Below are 13,219 nucleotides of genomic sequence, written 5' to 3' on the forward strand. Positions count from 1 at the left end.
CGCGAAGCATGATTCTCTGCTATGACATGAAGACTGAAGACTGATTCTCTGCTGACATGAAGCCAGATTCTCTCTTACAGGACTTCTCTCCTCTGCCTGGATGCCGGGGCCTAAATATCTGACAATGGACTGTTCCAGTGTTGGGTGACGTGAAGCATGATTCTCTGCTATGACATGAAGACTGATTCTCTGCTGACATGAAGCCAGATTCTCTGTTACGGGACCTCTCTCCTCTGCCTGGGTGCCTGGGCCTAAATATCTGACAATGGACTGTTCCAGTGTTGAGTGACGTAAAGCATGATTCTCTGCTATGAAATGAAGACTGATTCTCTGCTGACATGAAGCCAGATTCTCTGTTACGGGACCTCTCTCCTCTGCCTGGATGCCGGGGCCTAAATATCTGACAATAGACTGTTCCAGTGTTGGGTGACGTGAAGCATGATTCTCTGCTATGACATGAAGACTGTATATCTTCTGACATGAAGCCATATTCTCTGTTACGGGACCTCTCTCCTCTGCCTGTGTGCCTGGGCCTAAATATCTGACAATGGACTGTTCCAGTGTTGGGTGACGTAAAGCATGATTCTCTGCTATGACATGAAGACTGTTTCTCTGCTGACATGAAGCCAGATTCTCTGTTACGGGACCTCTCTCCTCTGCCTGGGTGCCTGGGCTTAAATATCTGACAATGGACTGTTCCAGTGTTGGGTGGTGCGAAGCATGATTCTCTGCTATGACATGAAGACTGATTCTCTGCTGACATGAAGCCAGATTCTCTCTTACAGGACTTCTCTCCTCTGCCTGGATGCCGGGGCCTAAATATCTGACAATTGACTGTTCCAGTGTTGGGTGACGTGAAGCATGATTCTCTGCTATGACATGAAGACTGATTCTCTGCTGACATGAAGCCAGATTCTCTGTTATGGGACCTTTCTCCTCTGCCTGGATGCCGGGGCCTAAATATCTGACAATGGACTGTTCCAGTGTTGGGTGACGTGAAGCATGATTCTCTGCTATGGCATGAAGACTGATTCTCTGCTGACATGAAGCCAGATTCTCTGTTACGGGAACTCTCTCCTCTGCCTGGGTGCCTGGGCCTAAATATCTGACAATGGACTGTTCCAGTGTTGGGTGACGTGAAGCATGATTCTCTGCTATGACATGAAGACTGATTCGCTGCTGACATGAAGCCAGGTTCTCTGTTATGGGACCTCTCTCCTCTGCCTGGGTGCCGGGGCCTAAATATATGACAATGGACTGTTACAGTGGTGGATGACGTGAAGCCAGATTCTCTGCTATGGGACCTCTCTCCAATTGATATTGGTTAATCTTTATTTATTTTATTTTTGTTTTAATTAATTTCCCTATCCACATTTGTTTGCAGAGGATTTAACTACATGTCGCTGCCTTTTGCAGCCCTCTAGCCCTTTCTTGGGCTGTTTTACAGCCTTTTTAGTGCCGGAAAGTTCGGGTCCCCATTGACTTCAATGGGGTTCGGGTTCGGGACGAAGTTCGGGTCGGGTTCGGGACGAAGTTCGGGTCGGGTTCGGATCCTGAACTCGAACATTTCCGGGAAATTCAGCCGAACTTCTCGAACCCGAACATCCAGGTGTTCGCTCAACTCTACTCATGACGAACCCTACATGGCATTGTCCACTGGTATCTAACGTCTACAAGTAAGCTACAGCCGCAATTGCTTTGACTGAAGCATCGCAGAAAACACAAAGGTTTTGTGTTTCAACCTTAGTAGTTGGTACAGAAACATATGGATGAGCTTTGTGAAGATCCGATAAGGCTGTAAGGGAATTCTTCCAGGCCTTCCACGTGGTTTTTAATTCATGGGAAGGGGGAGTGTCCCAGTTCGACCCTTCTCTGGTGAAGTCTCTCAACATAGCTTTACCTTCGATGAGTATTGGAGCTGCAAATCCCAGTGGGTCATATAAACTGCTTATGGCCGTTTATACTCCTCTGTGAGTAAAGGGTTTTTCTTCTCTGTTAACCTGGAAAGTGAAAGTATCAGCTTTTATGTTCCATAGTAGGCCAAGGCTCCGTTGCATCGGAGGTGAGTCAAAGCCTAGGTCTACATCCTTCAAGTCTTCTGAATGGTCCTGAGAAGGAAAGGCTTCCATCAATTTCTGACTGTTAGAAGCGATCTTGTGTAGCCTCAGGTTAGACAGAGAGAGCATCTCCTGGGTTCTTTTAAGAAGACTTATTGCAGTCTCATCTGAGAGCATTGATTTCAGACAGTCATCCACATAGAAGACCTTCTCTACAAAGAGTCTGACATCCGCTCCGTACTTTTCTTCTACTTTCTGAGCTGCGCGTCTTAATCCATAGATGGAGACCGCAGGAGAAGGACTATTGCCGAAGATGTGAACTTTTATACGATACTCTGTAACATCTTTTGAGGGATCGTTGTCCTTGAACCATAGAATCTCAAGAAATGTCTATGTTCCTTCTTAACTAGGAAGCAATGGAACATCTGTTGGATATCAGCCGTGAATGCAAAGGAGTCTCTGCGAAAATAGGGGAAGCACTCCTATGAGCTTGTTGTTTAGATCCGGGCCTGACAGCAAAGCGTTGTTCAATGATACACAGTTGGCACTTGAGTCAAACACTACTCTGATCTGACCTGGCTTCTTCGGGTGATACACGTCAAATATGGGCAGGTACCAGCGCTCTTCCGAGTCTCGAAGTACAGGTGCTTGCTCTGCGTGACCGTTCCGGAATATCTTTTCCATGAAGGTAAAGAAGTGATCTCTCATCTCAGGTTTGCTTCATAGGTTGTGCCTGAGAGAGACAAATTGCTTGAAAATTTGCTCTCTATTGTTGGGTAAGTGTTGTCTTTGAGGCTTAAAGGGATTCTGTCACCTCCCCTCAGCCAAAAAACGATTTAAAAGCAGCCATGCAGCACAGCTTACCTGGATTAGGCTGTGCTGTTTCATCTTGAAATCCGTCCAGCAGTTACTTTAAAAAACGACTTTGATCAATAAGGAAATGCGTCCTGAAGGTGCCCAGAGGGGCGTTTTTTTCTTCCTAGTGAGCCCAGTACCGCCCCTCTTTCAGTGCCCAGCCCGCCTTCCTTGTATTTTCTAACTGCCGCCCCCAGCCTGCCACAGCCTCTCCTGCCTCTCCTCCCCCTCCCTCACGCCGAACGAAGTCTCGCACAGGCGCAGTACCCACTGAGGGCTGCGCCTGTGCGATCATCAGGAGACTGAGGGCGGCAGCTTCATCTTCGTCACTGGGCATGCGCCGAGCCCAGTGACGTCCGATGCTCGCTCTTCCCTGACTGAGGGAAGAGCGAGCATCGGACATCACTGGGCTCGGCGCATGCCCAGTGACGAAGATGAAGCTGCCGCCCTCAGTCTCCTGATGATCGCACAGGCGCAGCCCTCAGTGGGTACTGCGCCTGTGCGAGACTTCGTTCGGCGTGAGGGAGGGGGAGGAGAGGCAGGAGAGGCTGTGGCAGGCTGGGGGCGGCAGTTAGAAAATACAAGGAAGGCGGGCTGGGCACTGAAAGAGGGGCGGTACTGGGCTCACTAGGAAGAAAAAAACGCCCCTCTGGGCACCTTCAGGACGCATTTCCTTATTGATCAAAGTCGTTTTTTAAAGTAACTGCTGGACGGATTTCAAGATGAAACAGCACAGCCTAATCCAGGTAAGCTGTGCTGCATGGCTGCTTTTAAATCGTTTTTTGGCTGAGGGGAGGTGACAGAATCCCTTTAAAGGGTAGTGGTGCAACCCAGCTTCTTGTTTCGTCCTGCACCATTCTCTGCTCCATTATATCTAGGAACAGTCTATCTACGATTGTCTTCTTTAGTTTTGCGGAAGACTGTGGATCCCAGGTGGTCTTGATTGGCATCCCAGACAAAGTCATCGTAGGTGGGACCTGCAAAGGTACCTGGTGATGAAGTGCTTTGATGCAGTTCCTTGATGAAGAAGTGATTTTCGCATGGTTGGAGAAGAGATGGGCATCCATTCTCAAGTGTACTGGTAAGTGTAAGGAATATTCTTTATGTTCCCCCTTATTTGTACCCCTTGTACAAGACTTCAGTATTCAGCTTGATTTGATCCTTATCTAGCGCGAGAGTAACTATGACACAAGACACACTTCTGTGCAGTTCAAAGTCACTCTGCATCTTTATTGATCTCATGAGACATATATAGTCCTAAATGACATGATGTTTGAGTTAACCAGTAACACACGTCTTAGTCAGCTAAACATATCTTATCCTTTACCAGATTCCAAGGCTATATGTCAACAAAACCACTTAGCTCTTATGAAATTATTTTCCAAGAACTCTCTACCCTCTATGTGTTACGTGACGATGTATTAATGTATATATAGTGATGAAATATAAGCTTATATAAGAAATAGGCTTTGGACTGAAATAGAACCTATCAATCCCCTCTTAAAAACATCATTTACATATAATGTTTTTTTTTTTCATTTTGTTCCTTATTAGTTTTTCCTTAGTTTGCTTGTAAGCCCTTAGGTATTCCGTATACCCTTCAGGAGTATAATCCTCAGGCTTTGTTGGGGTTGTGTTTACCTCTTTTACCTCTACCGGAGTATAGAGGAATGTTGAGTGTACCCCTCTTTTGGCCACATTTTTACATACAGACGTGGACAAAATTGTTGGTACCCTTTGGTCAATGAAAGAAAAAGTCACAATGGTCACAGAAATAACTTTAATCTGACAAAAGTAATAATAAATTAAAATTCTATAAATGTTAACCAATGAAAGTCAGACATTGTTTTTCAACCATGCTTCAACAGAATTATGTAAAAAAATAAACTCATGAAACAGGCATGGACAAAAATGATGGTACCCCTAACTTAATATTTTGTTGCGCAACCTTTTGAGGCAATCACTGCAATCAAACGCTTCCTGTAACTGTCAATGAGACATCTGCACCTCTCAGCAGGTATTTTGGCCCACTCCTCATGAGCAAACTGCTCCAGTTGTGTCCGGTTTGAAGGGTGCCTTTTCCAGACTGCATGTTTCAGCTCCTTCCAAAGATGCTCAATAGGATTGAGGTCAGGGCTCATAGAAGGCCACTTTAGAATAGTCCAATTTTTTCCTCTTAGCCATTCTTGGGTGTTTTTAGCGGTGTGTTTTGGGTCATTGTCCTGTTGCAAGACCCATGACCTGCGACTGAGACCAAGCTTTCTGACACTGGCTAGTACATTTCTCTCTAGAATTCCTTGATAGTCTTGAGATTTCATTGTACCCTGCACAGATTCAAGACACCCTGTGCCAGACGCAGCAAAGCAGCCCCAGAACATAACAGAGCCTCCTCCATGTTTCACAGTAGGGACAGTGTTCTTTTCTTGATATGCTTCATTTTTTCGTCTGTGAACATACAGCTGATGTGCCTTGGCAAAAACTTCGATTTTTGTCTCATCTGTCCACAGGACATTCTCCCAGAAGCTTTGTGGCTTGTCAACATGTAGTTTGGCATATTCCAGTCTTGCTTTTTTATGATTCGTTTTCAACAATGGTGTCCTCCTTGGTCGTCTCCCATGTAGTCCACTTTGGCTCAAACAACGACGGATGGTGCGATCTGACACTGATGTTCCTTGAGCATGAAGTTCACCTTGAATCTCTTTAGAAGTCTTTCTAGGCTCTTTTGTTACCATTCGGATTATCCGTCTCTTAGATTTGTCATCAATTTTCCTCCTGCGGCCACGTCCAGGGAGGTTGGCTACAGTCCCATGGATCTTAAACTTATGAATAATATGTGCAACTGTACTCACAGGAACATCTAGTTGCTTGGAGATGGTCTTATAGCCTTTACCTTTAACATGCTTGTCTATAATTTTCTTTCTGATCTCTTGAGACAGCTCTTTCCTTTGCTTCCTCTGGTCCATGTCGAGTGTGGTACACACCATATCACCAAACAACACAGTGATTACCTGGAGCCATATATATAGGCCCAATGGCTGATTACAAGGTTGTAGACACCTGTGATGCTAATTAGTGGACACACCTTGAATTAACATGTCCCTTTGGTCACATTATGTTCTGTGTTTTCTAGGGGTACCATCATTTTTGTCCATGCCTGTTTCATGAGTTTATTTTTTTACATAATTCTGTTGAAGCATGGTTGAAAAACAATGTCTGACTTTCATTGGTTAACATTTATAGAATTTTAATTTATTATTACTTTTGTCAGATTAAAGTTATTTCTGTGACCATTGTGACTTTTTCTTTCATTGACCAAAGGGTACCAACAATTTTGTCCACGTCTGTATGGCAAGAAGGGAGGGCACACACTGTAAACAACAGCAGAGGCACACTATTGCAGCGACCACAGCGAGTACCACTCCTAAAACATACCTTATTTGACCAAAGTCAGGTATCCAGCCAAAAGCCAGTCCCACCATCCTTGGTCAACATCTTGTTTTATATGTTTGATCATCTCTTCTAGTTGGCCTATTTTATCTTTTATTCCGTGCGAGTGATCTAATAAATTGAAACAACACATCCCTGCGAACGCTTAGCAGACTATATCATGTTGAAGCAATAAATAGTTGCCCTATTCTGCAAGATAGCTTTTTTATATGATTGAATATCCAGCAGCATATCTTGCAGAACTGCACTAGTGACATTTATCTGTTTTACCATAAAACAGGCAAGTTTTGATATTGTTCTGTGGTTATATATGACCAACCCTGGTACCCCTATCATAGATACCCCTAAACTCATGTATTCTGCTCTAGAGAGGAGATTCACATTATAGTCACAATTTTCTGGTAGCTGTAGGGAAGTGTCTCTCGTGTGTCGTGTCTGCATTGCTGGGAATAGTGGAATCATTGCTAATGTCAGCCTAGCTATTGTACAGGGTCCCTCTGTAATATTGGCTGGTATGTATGTGTAACTAGTATTTCCACAGGCCAATACCCATCCTGTTGGTAGAGGTACATGTTTGTCTAGGGATGGTAGTGTTTTTGTAATATTACATTGCATTTTTTTTTCTGATACTATCTTTTTACAGTTACCTAGATCTCTATCACAAATATTTGGCTTACTCTTGTTCTGCATATTTTGCTTGTATGCAGGGAGGCAATAATGTCTCATCACAGGTGAAATTATAACATATTTCTGCTGCTGTAGCAAGACCTGTGATTATTTCTATCATATTACTTTGTAGAGTCTCATATGTAGGACAGTCATAACAAGCATGATAAGGATTTACATATCCATATTTAACATCATGATCCTGCAAATCTGTGTCATTCCATTGGGAACGTAGGAGCCCTGTCCATACATCTACTGGTGTGGGGACTGCTACCAAACATGTCTCCAAAATGTTAGATGCAGATAAAGTGGTTTGGAGACAGAAATCAGTTAAGTTCAGAGTTTTTTGTTAGGTACAGCCATAAGTTCTCCTTTGTCTTCCACAGATTGTCTTCACCTCTGCATTCTCCTTTGTCTTCAGGTATGTCTGTCTGTTCCACAGCCGTGGGACAGTAAGTAGGAGACACAAAATTACAATTATTAAGTCAATGCTTCTCAGCCATCTCGAGGAATTTCCTGACTGCGTCATCTCGTTGGGGTCAAGGCTGTCTGCCTCCGTTAGTACCCCTTCTGTATCTTCTTCGAGGTCAAGGCTGTCTGCCTCCGTTAGTACCTCTGGACCTCGTTGGAGGTCAGGGCTGTCTTCCCCCATTAGTACCTCTCATCCTTCTTCAAGGCCAAGGCTGTCTGCCTCCGTTCCTGCCTCCTCTCTTTCTCTCACAAGCTTAACTCAGGTGGCGTGGATCCAAATTGGAGATTGTTCAGTTAGCACAGCTGTTCTGGTTACTGCAACCACGGTAGTAGGTGGGCCATATACGAAATCACCTTGAGCTCCTCCTTTCTTCAGTGTTTCAACCACCACCTCATCCCCCACCCTGTATGGGTGGGTGGGTTCCTGTGGAAAAGAGGGAGACTTACAAGCAACTTTGTCCTCAGTTTTGTTAGGTACCTGTATCAATTTGGTGACATAGTCCTCCCTTATTAAATCAAAGTCTCCTTCCTGCACTATCATTGGACCCAGGGGGTGGGGAAAGGCCTCCCCATGAGTATCTCAATGCTGTTTATGTCCTACACCGTGGAAATGTGATATTAAGATGGAAGCACTGTGTTGGGGGAATGCATAACTTCCACTCTTTGCAGACTAATCCTATTTTAGGATTTTTCTGCAGTACTGGATAACACCAGTCTTACTGTTCATGTTCAGTGGCATACCACTGAAGATCGGTAAGTATTTGCAACATCTCAGGGGTTGGAGGTGCCAGACATGGCATCTCCCAATGGTTTCACAAACCTGTAGGGTTGCATTTGGCCACTCATTTCGCCACGCTATCTGCCAGCGCATTGCCCTGTGAGACATGAACCTTACCATCTGCTGCTGTGAATCCTCTCCTCTGCCTAATTATACCACGGTCCCACACTACCCCATGTGTGTACCTACTCTCAGTATAGATGGTGACAGGTCTATCAGTATGTAGAATATATGCCCTAGTGAGTGCAATGAGCTCAGCTGCACGCTGTGTTGAGTGTGGATGTCCTTGAGTAGGCCCACAACATTACGAGTGGTGTGCAAAATGGTGTAATGTCACATTGTGAAAAGAGTTGCCAATTCTACCATCATAGCACAGGCTGCAAGAGAACACAGATATGCCGGCATCCCTTGAACAGGGGTGGGCATTACCTTTGAGAAAAATACACAAGGACGCAACTTGCCTCCGTTTTCTCGTGTCAGTACACCCACCATGGTTTTACAATTTTGGCGTGCAAACATGTGGAAGGTCATATTATAGTCAGGGAGGCCCAGCCCTATACTCGACATGAGTGAACATTTCAGATAATCAAATGCATTGTACATTTCAGACAACCATTTGATCAAATCTGGATTTTCATCCAGAGTGGCTTGCCTCAGAACATTGTCATAATAGGAGCAATCAGGAATCCATTGTCTACAGTAGTTTATCATACCAAGGAAAGATAACAGTTCTTTCTTGGTGTGTGGGGTGACCAGACCCGCAATAGACTGGACTCTTTCTGCGCTGATTCTCCTTTCACCTTTTGTGAGAACAAAGCCCAAGTATTCAACCTGCATTTTACACCATTGCATTTTCTTAAGTGTCACTTTGTGACCACATCCTGACAATCATTATAACAGTGATAAACCATCTTGAATGCTGGCCTCCGCTGACATGCTACACAGTAACAAATCATTGACATATTGCAACAGCACAGAACCTTGGGGGGGTACCATGGTTTTAACGTGGCTTGGAGGACTATGCTGTACACTACAGGTGAATCAGCATAACCCTGGGGTCTGCACCAGGTCAGTTGACATCAGTTAAAGGAAAAAGCAAAAAGTAGCCTTATCAACTGAGATAGAAAATAATGCATTTTCAGATCTATCACACTGAACCAAACAGCGTTTGCTGCAATGTCAGATAATAATTAAGTGACATCAGGTACAACAAGGGCTATAGGCACAATGATGTTGTTGATGGCCCTTAAATCCTGTACAAAGTGGGTAGTACCATCTACCTTTGTCACTGGATTCACTGGCGTGTTGTAGGGTGAAATCATCTCACTAAGTCCATCAAGTTTCTCTTTTTTTTGACAGCGGGTATTGTTTCTGGAACACTGAGATGACACCTGGTTTCACAGTAGCTATGTAAAGTGTGCAATCTATGAATCCTGTGTCATATTAATTTGAGGACCATAATGCAGGATTAATGTTATTAAGTTCTGGGTGGTCCCGTATGTTTGCAAGAATCAGTGGCCCCGGTGTAGAGATTGGAATGAGATCTGAGTGTACTCTTATGCCCTGATTCTCTGCTGATACCTGCAAGTCAAGCTTAATGAACAAATCTCTCCCTAACAGGCTGATTGGGCAATCTTAGTATAATGCTAAATGCATGATCTGTGATGTATTCCCTGTCCATGGTCTCGAGTGGTAGTGAGTCAGTTTTGAAAGGTTTTGTTAAAACCCCATTAATTCACATAGAAGGCTCAGATTCCTTTTCCTCCCACTCTTTAGTCATCTAAGTCCACCCCTTTTAGGCTACTTTCACACTTGCGCTTGATCGGATCCGTTCTGAACGGATCCGATCATATTAATGCAGACGGAGGCTCCGTTCAGTACGGATCCGTCTGCATTAATAACTTAGAAAAATGTCTAAGTTCGCAAGTAGCCTGAGCGGATCCGTTCAGACTTTCAATGTAAAGTCAATGGGGGATGGATCCGCTTGAAGATTGAGCCATATGGGCTCATCTTCAAGCGGATCCGTTCCCATTGACTTACATTGTAAGTCTGAACGGATCCGCACGCCTTCGCACGGCCAGGCGGACAGCTGAACGCTGCAAGCAGCGTTCAGCTGTCTGCCTGTCCGTGCGGAGGCGAGCGGAGCGGAGGCTGAACGCCGCCAGACTGATGCAGTCTGAGCCGATCCGCTCCATTCAGACTGCATCAGGGCTGGACGGAGGCGTCTGGGTCCGCTCGTGAGCTCCTTCAAACGGAGCTCACGAACGGACCCATGAACGCTAGTGTGAAAGTAGCCTTAGTCGGACGCTGTGGTCCTCCTTTTGTCCGTCAGTAATGTGCCAGCTGCCCATGAGAACAGAGCTCTGATGTTAAGCTCAACACTTAACATATAACACATAACTTCAAACATTGAAACAAACAGATCGGACAATACAGACATGAACACACAAAGGGCCCATAAAAACTTTTGATTAACTTCAATAATAAAAAAATATATATACAGCTTGATCAATGCTGTTGGCACCAATAAAAACCAAAAACTTCCAAGAAAATAAAAATTAAATTCTCAATGCGCATATTATATGAGAACAAATACCATACTCCATACACATTCACATTTTCATGTACTCATTTTCACAAACAGCTCATAACCTCGCCCTCATACATAAAAACTGAATTGCATACACAGCCCTGCTAAAATCATCTCTTAATCTTCATACATTTTCAACTCCTCTACAACTCAAAGCCACACCCATTCACATTCCACTGAATCATGTATTCCAACCTATTCACACAATTTATTTGTTTCATTTCAAAACTTTCAGCACAGACAAACACAGCTTTCCTGGAAACAGATAACCACACCCAGCTTATAAGAAGACAATATACATGTTATAATTAGAGTTGAGCGGACACCTGGATGTTCGGGTTCGAGAAGTTCGGCCGAACTTCCCGGAAATGTTCGGGTTCGGGATCCGAAACCCGATCCGAACTTCGTCCTGAACCCGAACCCCATTGAAGTCAAAGGGGACCCGAACTTTTCGGTACTAAAAAGGCTGTAAAACAGCCCAGGAAAGGGCTAGAGGGCTGCAAAAGGCAGCAACATGTAGGTAAATCCCCTGCAAACAAATGTGGATAGGGAAATTAATAAAAATAAAAATAAAATAAATAAAAATTAACCAATATCAATTGGAGAGAGGTCCCATAGCAAAGAATCAGGCTTCACGTCAGCCACCACTGCAACAGTCCATTGTCAGATATTTAGGCCCAGCACCCAGGCAGAGGAGAGAGGTCCCATAACAGAGGATCTGGCTTCATGTCAGCAGAGAATCAGTCTGCATGTCATAGCAGAGAATCAGGCTTCACGTCAGCCACCAGTGCAACAGTCCATTGTCATATATTTAGGCCCAGCACCCAGGCAGAGGAGAGAGGTCCCGTAACAGAGGATCTGGCTTCATGTCAGCAGAGAATCAGTCTGCATGTCATAGCAGAGAATCAGGTTTCACGTCAGCCACCACTGCAACAGTCCATTGTCATATATTTAGGCCCAGCACCCAGGCAGAGGAGAGAGGTCCCGTAACAGAGGATCTGGCTTCATGTCAGCAGAGAATCAGTCTGCATGTTATAGCAGAGAATCAGGCTTCACGTCAGCCACCACTGCAACAGTCCATTGTCAGATATTTAGGCCCAGCACCCAGGCAGAGGAGAGAGGTCCCGTAACAGAGAATCTGGCTTCATGTCAGCAGAGAATCAGTCTGCATGTCATAGCAGAGAATCAGGCTTCACGTCAGCCACCACTGCAACAGTCCATCGTCAGATATTTAGGCCCAGCACCCAGGCAGAGGAGAGAGGTCCCGTAACAGAGGATCTGGCTTCATGTCAGCAGAGAATCAGTCTGCATGTCATAGCAGAGAATCAGGCTTCACGTCAGCCACCAGTGCAACAGTCCATTGTCAGATATTTAGGCCCAGCACCCAGGCAGAGGAGAGAGGTCCCGTAACAGAGGATCTGGCTTCATGTCAGCAGAGAATCAGTCTGCATGTCATAGCAGAGAATCAGGCTTCACGTCAGCCACCACTGCAACAGTCCATTGTCATATATTTAGGCCCAGCACCCAGGCAGAGGAGAGAGGTCCCGTAACAGAGGATCTGGCTTCATGTCAGCAGAGAATTAGTCTGCATGTCATAGCACAGAAATAAGGCTTCACGTCAGCCACCACTGCAACAGTCCATTGGCATATATTTAGGCCCAGCACACATGCAGAGGAGAGAGGTCCCCGTAACAGAGAATCTGTCTTCATGTCAGCAGAGAATTAGTCTGCATGTCATAGCAGAGAATCAGGCTTCACGTCAGCCACCAGTGCAACAGTCCATTGTCAGATATTTAAGCCCAGGCACCCAGGCAGAGGAGAGAGGTCCCGTAACAGAGAATCTGGCTTCATGTCAGCAGAGAATCAGTCTGCATGTCATAGCAGAGAATCAGGCTTCACGTCAGCCACCACTGCAACAGTCCATTGTCAGATATTTAGGCCCAGCACCCAGGCAGAGGAGAGAGGTCCCGTAACAGAGGATCTGGCTTCATGTCAGCAGAGAATCAGTCTGCATGTCATAGCAGAGAATCAGGCTTCACGTCAGCCACCACTGCAACAGTCCATTGGCATATATTTAGGCCCAGCACCCAGGCAGAGGAGAGAGGTCCCGTAACAGAGGATCTGGCTTCATGTCAGCAGAGAATCAGTCTGCATGTCATAGCAGAGAATCAGGCTTCATGTCAGCCACCACTGCAACAGTCCATTTGCATATATTTAGGCCCAGCACATAGGCAGAGGAGAGAGGTCCAGTAACAGAGAATCTGTCTTCATGTCAGCAGAGAATCAGTCTGCATGTCATTGCAGAGAATCAGGCTTCACGTCAGCCACCACTGCAACAGTCTATTGGCATATATT

This window comes from Bufo gargarizans, chromosome 1 (genome assembly GCF_014858855.1).
Source record: "Bufo gargarizans isolate SCDJY-AF-19 chromosome 1, ASM1485885v1, whole genome shotgun sequence".
Classification (NCBI taxonomy): domain Eukaryota; kingdom Metazoa; phylum Chordata; class Amphibia; order Anura; family Bufonidae; genus Bufo; species Bufo gargarizans.